The sequence below is a fragment of the Carassius auratus genome, unplaced genomic scaffold (assembly GCF_003368295.1).
Source record: "Carassius auratus strain Wakin unplaced genomic scaffold, ASM336829v1 scaf_tig00214237, whole genome shotgun sequence".
In the NCBI taxonomy this organism is placed as follows: Eukaryota; Metazoa; Chordata; class Actinopteri; order Cypriniformes; family Cyprinidae; genus Carassius; species Carassius auratus.
Genome location: NW_020527572.1, coordinates 585,385 through 591,384, shown reverse-complemented (window position 1 = coordinate 591,384; position 6,000 = coordinate 585,385). Strand labels below are relative to the sequence as shown.

Here is a 6,000-nt window from a genome sequence, read left to right as displayed (position 1 = left end):
GTTTGTGGATTTTATTTATAAAACCGTTTCTTTGCTGTAAATTATTTTATTTTATGTAATGCAAACTACAGGGACGCAACGTTAGTAACCAAAATGAGTCACACCAGTCTTTTTCAACTGACTACTTTTAAATGTTGATTTTTTTTTTTTGTTAAACAAGTTTAAATGTGAGAAATATTCACAGTGTGTGTAAACTGTGAAATCAGTTGTATTAAGAACTGTATTTAATGAAAATGTATGTGTAACTTCACTTGCCTAGATGAAGTCCCATTTGAAGTCCATTCGATTTTTTTGTAGAGTGGCAACCTTTGGATTGACTGTAGTGGACTTCTTATTCACCACCTTCCCCGTCTTCCTGGAGACTTCCTTGCCTCGGCAGGTCTTTGAGCCTCTTTCTGGGTTTATTCCATAGAATCATCTAAGGAAAGTTGCATTACACATTACCGAAGTGTATAATAACCATTTTTCAAAATTCTGATTAATTAATTTGGTTTAGAATTTAGATTAATTTTGTAAAACTTTATAATAAGTATAAAGTAATAAAGCACTTATAAATCATTTGCAAATGATCTATATATATATTCTGACTCGTTTGGATTTAATGTGGATCTACATGCCTTTCTCCTATTTTCTCCGTGTCTGGCATGCGAATAAAACCAAATTTGACAGTGTTTCAGATGATGAACTGAAAAAACTGAAATGGAAGAACACAAGTAGAACACAGGAGAAAGGTTGAGGTAACTAGTTTGCAAATAATTTATTACTTTACTACTGTATACTTATTATAAAGTGTTACCACAGATTCTAAGAGAGTGATTAAAACATACGCAAAAAGGAAAACACTTACCTTTGAAAAAACTCTAACGTGCAACAAGCCGCCTCTTGATACTGCAGGTTGAAGATGTACTGCACAGCAAACACTTGCAACTGCAGTCAAAAATGTTGACTGGACACTCACAAAAAAAAAAGAAAAAAAAGAAGCAATTTTAACAATTGTGCACAACAACAATGTTAACAATCTTAGATCTCAGCCATCAGTAAATGTTTCTTCTTCATCATGTGCAATGACACACTAACCCAGCAAAATCAGATGAGGATTGGCAGGTAGATTGAGTGTCTTCTCAACCTCAGATGCAGATGCTGCAACCTGTAGAGAACACACAATACACAAATAATAATATTACATAATATAATGTGGTGAAGTGGAAAGAAGAAAATTAAATACTTACATCTGCATGTGAAACCAGTCCATCTTCATGTTCCTGGAAGTGGGACATTAACGTTAGAATCTTGACAAGCAGGTGTACCATATCTTTGTTCTCATCCTGGGACATCCTCCAACTTTTCATTAAAAACACTTAAAAATATTCTGTCTACTGCTCTCTCCTCTTCCTCTCTCTCTAACTCTCTCTCTCTCACACACACACACACACACACACACTCTCTCTCTCACACACACACACACACTCTCTCTCTCACACACACACACTCTCACACACACACAAAACTGTATTTGAGGCTGAGGAACAAGTTAGAATGTAAGTGAATGAAGTAACGTTAACGTTTCCTCTGTGATATAGAGATTTGTGCCAATAAATCCAGTGCAAAATTAAAATTAAAATGTGCTCACATACAAAGCCCACTTTATTAATAATAAGTTCGAATATATTTAGATTACACTCTAACTAGTTTTAGATACGACTTATATTGAAAGACTAATGTGTCACTCCGAAAAAAACAAACGTTTCTCACCATAACGTTAACGCTACTCTTTCCATCTAACTTATCCAGTCAAGTGCTCATGCAAAAGGCGATGAGTTTATGCTTCCTAAGTAAAATTAAGTTTACAGGCCTATTTTCGATTTCCCAATATATAAGGATAATATATAAGTTACCAACTTTATACGCACCTAACTTAGCAACATTAATGCAAATAAAACAAATCCTCCATTTTAAACTACACTGGGTTGGCGCCAATGCAAAATGTAAATATAATTGTGCAAATAAGTGTTTCAGAAAATCAGGAAAACACACTTACTTCGTATCCTCGTTATCTGCAATCTGTAATCGAGATTATATTTGAGATAATATCCGTTTTATTCACAGAGACTTTTCTCTGGTATCAGACGCTAACCGTTGCTCCCCTCCCCCACCGATCACGTGCTCATCTTCTATAGTTGCCAAATATGTTCAATTCATATCCAATTAAATAATCAGCGAACGCAAGTATTTTATATTTAACTATTTACAAGTTTAACATTTACAGGATTTTACACCAGGAAAAAAAAAAACGATGCAAATCCTTCACAAACACACTCATACACACTTAACTTTCAGGAGAAATTTGTAAAAATTGCATACATGCTAGTTCACCGTCTTGGCAAGATTTGTCAAAGGTAAATTCAAATATTGTGCCCACATAAAAAAAAACGCTGCAGTTTAAGATAAAAATGTATTCAGACTTTGATCTGCTTACCTGTAAATGAGCCTCAACTTGAGATGAAATCCATAAAACTTTGACTGAAACCATGCTCCTCCATGCGTCAGCTAGCCTTTGGTTCCCCCTCTCCCACCGATCACGTGTGCATTTACGGTAAGACACCGTAATTTTAGAAAACAGTTCAGTACTGTATATTTACGCTGTTAATATGCTGTAAATTTACAGACATTTTTTACAGTGCAGAAAAAAAGACAGTGTTGCTTCTCTCCTCCAAATCTCTCAACCTCTTTAGTGCTCCTTTTATCAATGTACTGTAAAATAATTACCTTTCGGAAATATGACTGAGGTACAAGATGGGTCAGGCAGAGCATCATTCTTCTATTCTACTTTGCCAGCCTGAGCCCTGGCAGTCTCACTAAACCTACACAAAGAAATTTCTTGGAGAACTTTATATCAGTTTCAGTGGCTGGCCAGTGCTTACCTCCCCAGCACCACAAGCTACCAGATGCCAGGCATTCCACTTTAAGGTTACAGGAGACAAGTTTGGGCTCCATCACCCGAATAATTTGTCACATTGAAACTAAGCCAAGTGCCAGGGGCTTATTGTGATATACCCATGGAGAAGACAAGAGATTCTGGGTTAATTTACAATAATAATAATAAGAAGAAGAAGAAATGTTATTACAGTTTAATATAAATATTTTCTATTTTTAAATATATTTTTTGTTCCTATGAATTTTAATTAGTCATTACTCCAGTCTTCAGTGTCAAAAGATCTGAAGACAGAAATCATTCTAATTGTGACGTTCGTGTACCAGAGAGAAACAAGGAGAGAGTAGATCCATTTGCAGATGTATTTATTAGGATAATCCAAATCGTGGTCGAAACAAGCCAGGGTCAAAACCAAACAATCAGTCCAAAACAAAACAAAGCAAACAAAGGAGGGAACTGGAAAAGAAAGGAACGGGAACTCGAAGGATGAGAAGACTAATGAGAAACTCGGAATACGAGAAAGCTGGTAACACAAAGGGTAAGGACTCCATACAAACAACAGGAAAAGACTGGAATATATAGGGAGACTAATGACAATAGAGTGCCTGCACCTGGTGCAATTAACAGGAGTGCAATTACTGTGAAGACAGGACCAGACTAGAGGAATTCTAGTGCCTACGGTGAAGTGCCTAAGGGGAAGTGGGCCCACTAGTGGACACCCAGGGAAACAGAGACTAGACAGCGTGACACTAATATGCTGATTTGCTACATCAGAAACATTTATTATTTTCAATGTTGAGAACTGTTGTGCTGCTTAATATCTTTGTGAAAACCGTGATACATTTTTTGAAAAGAATGTTACAAAAGAACAGCATTTATTTGATGTAGAAACCTTTTGTAACGTCAAATGTCACCTTTGATCAATTTAATGCACCCTTGCTGAATAAGAATATTCATTTCAGACAAAATTTTGCTGTAAATGTATTTGTTTGTTCACAAAATGGCCATCTTGGCATATAGTGGCAACATATTTAATGGTGGGTTGCATCTTTTTTTTTTTTTTTTTTTTTTGGTAAGTGATTATATTCCAAAGCCAACAAATCACATTTTTGTGTAAATTTAAATGACTAAGAACTTTCAATTCAATTCAATTGAACTAAGAACTTTCCATCTTGCTTTCGATTCCCCTGATACCTGTTTGGAGTTCAGTGGTTGACTAGCACCTCTAGTGGTGTAGTGGTGTCTGCCTTTTCCTCTGGTTCTTCTCTTCTAATAGCTCTGCTGAGAGGTAATGGGCTGTGAAAGTGCTTGTTTCCACCCAAAACATATTAACATACAAGGACACAGTGGAGCCTTCAGTTAAACACACACAGGCCTTCACATGAGCTCTGATTCAACAAACTGGAGCCTTGGGTGGGGTGTCAACTGTCACAGGTGTCAAAGCTTACTTTTAGCCCCTGGCAGACGTGTAAAGCAAAACAGCTTTTCTGATGCAATGTCGTGGCATTCAGATTTGTGATGGCTGTTTATTTTATATATACTTTGCTCAAGGAACTTAACAGGGTGAAAGAGGGGGGTACTCTTATTACCAGAAGAGTTTCCATGGGTTGATTTCACCTTGTAAAGTCAGAGTGGAGGTGGTGAGGTCAGTTGGTTTGTGAATGAGCTCCAGTGGCAGGCCGCCCCTTCTCCTGCTCCCCAAATCACTTCACTGAGATGTGTAAAACAAATACCCTGACACCTGGGTCTGAATGGCAGCCTACAACAGGCGCATACAGGATTCTATTGATGACATCACAAGAAGACGCCCGGAAAAACTCATCTGTTCCTCCATAAAGTCTGCAAAGACTGAAAGGGCTTCTTCAATGCAAGTAAGATTTCACATTTGTTGTCACTGATGATGTCATATGACTAATGGCCCAATATTATGACAGTTGTTGATTCAACTTTTTTTTTCCTTAAAGTTTTCTAGACAAATCTATTATTCTACTGAAACAGTGGTTGAGTGGTTCTCAGCCTTGAATTTAAGGCCAATATTCGAAATCACATTTATATGTAGGATACTTCACATACTGTATAAAGAGGGTTTTTTTAAGACATTTGGAGTCCTGGCTTTTCAAAGAATCAAAACTGGTCAACAGTTGTTAGAGTGAATCAAAATGATATTAATGAAATTATATTTTTCTTGGTAATGTTTAGATTTTTATTTGTTTTGGATTGTTCTAATACTTGTTTTTTCTTATTTAAAATAATTTTAAGTCTTTTGGGGGCCCCTTAGTCTGGCGTTAAGCATAACTGTTTCTGGGTCCGAAAAGTTCTGTGAAAACCCAAAAGCAAATAACATGCAGGAGTAATACATACACACACACACACACACACACACAGTGTTCTGTCATACTACTGAAATACATGATCCTAACCTTTTTCTCCATATCAAAATCTTATTTGGCATCTTTTATGAATAGATCAAATATGGAGTCTTGGATGCCGTTAGCCAAGTGATATATAGACAAAAACAGTTGAAACATTAAAAATATATTTCGTTTTCATTTTTGAAGCAACTTTCCCTTTAACGGTGACACTGAGTAGCTGTATAAGTCCTTCATCTGCCATAGTAAGAGTCCAGACATTTCTGTGCACATTGAAGTGATGGAAATCAAGACCTGAAGTGGTTCATTAAGGCATCTTTGAGTATTTACATTGGTTAATGGCATGATAAGCAGCTAAGATTAGAAAGATTATTATGTTTGGGACCAAAACCAAGGTCTGTTTCCCTTTGCAAAGCACTATTCATACTCATTTCAATATCTGATAATCTTCGAGTGACTCTCATTGAGAAAATTGCTTGGATAGATCAAACGAACCAGCAAAGAACACAAAAAGCCATTGCTATTAAAGTTTGTGGCTAATGATGGTCTTCAAAGCCCCCAACCCACTGAGGAGAGTGGTCATTACAAAAATATGCTTGTCCTCATAGGAAACAGTTCACCTGGTCATGAAAACTAAGAGCTTAGTCTCGCCTCACTACTATTAATCACGCATACGCAAAGGTAGCCAACAACATCGTT

General features: G+C 36.6%; 2 long non-coding RNA genes across 2 annotated transcripts; both read right to left on the bottom strand.

Annotated features, from left to right (window-relative positions):
• Positions 1-617: 617 nt before the first annotated feature.
• Positions 618-1,095, bottom strand: LOC113091606 (uncharacterized). Its single transcript, XR_003287404.1, has 3 exons — positions 1,078-1,095; positions 848-946; positions 618-694 (listed from the first exon to the last, which is right to left on the bottom strand). It is a non-coding gene; the product is annotated as an uncharacterized LOC113091606 (long non-coding RNA).
• Positions 1,090-2,660, bottom strand: LOC113091607 (uncharacterized). Its single transcript, XR_003287405.1, has 3 exons — positions 2,477-2,660; positions 1,230-1,262; positions 1,090-1,147 (listed from the first exon to the last, which is right to left on the bottom strand). It is a non-coding gene; the product is annotated as an uncharacterized LOC113091607 (long non-coding RNA).
• Positions 2,661-6,000: the final 3,340 nt, after the last annotated feature.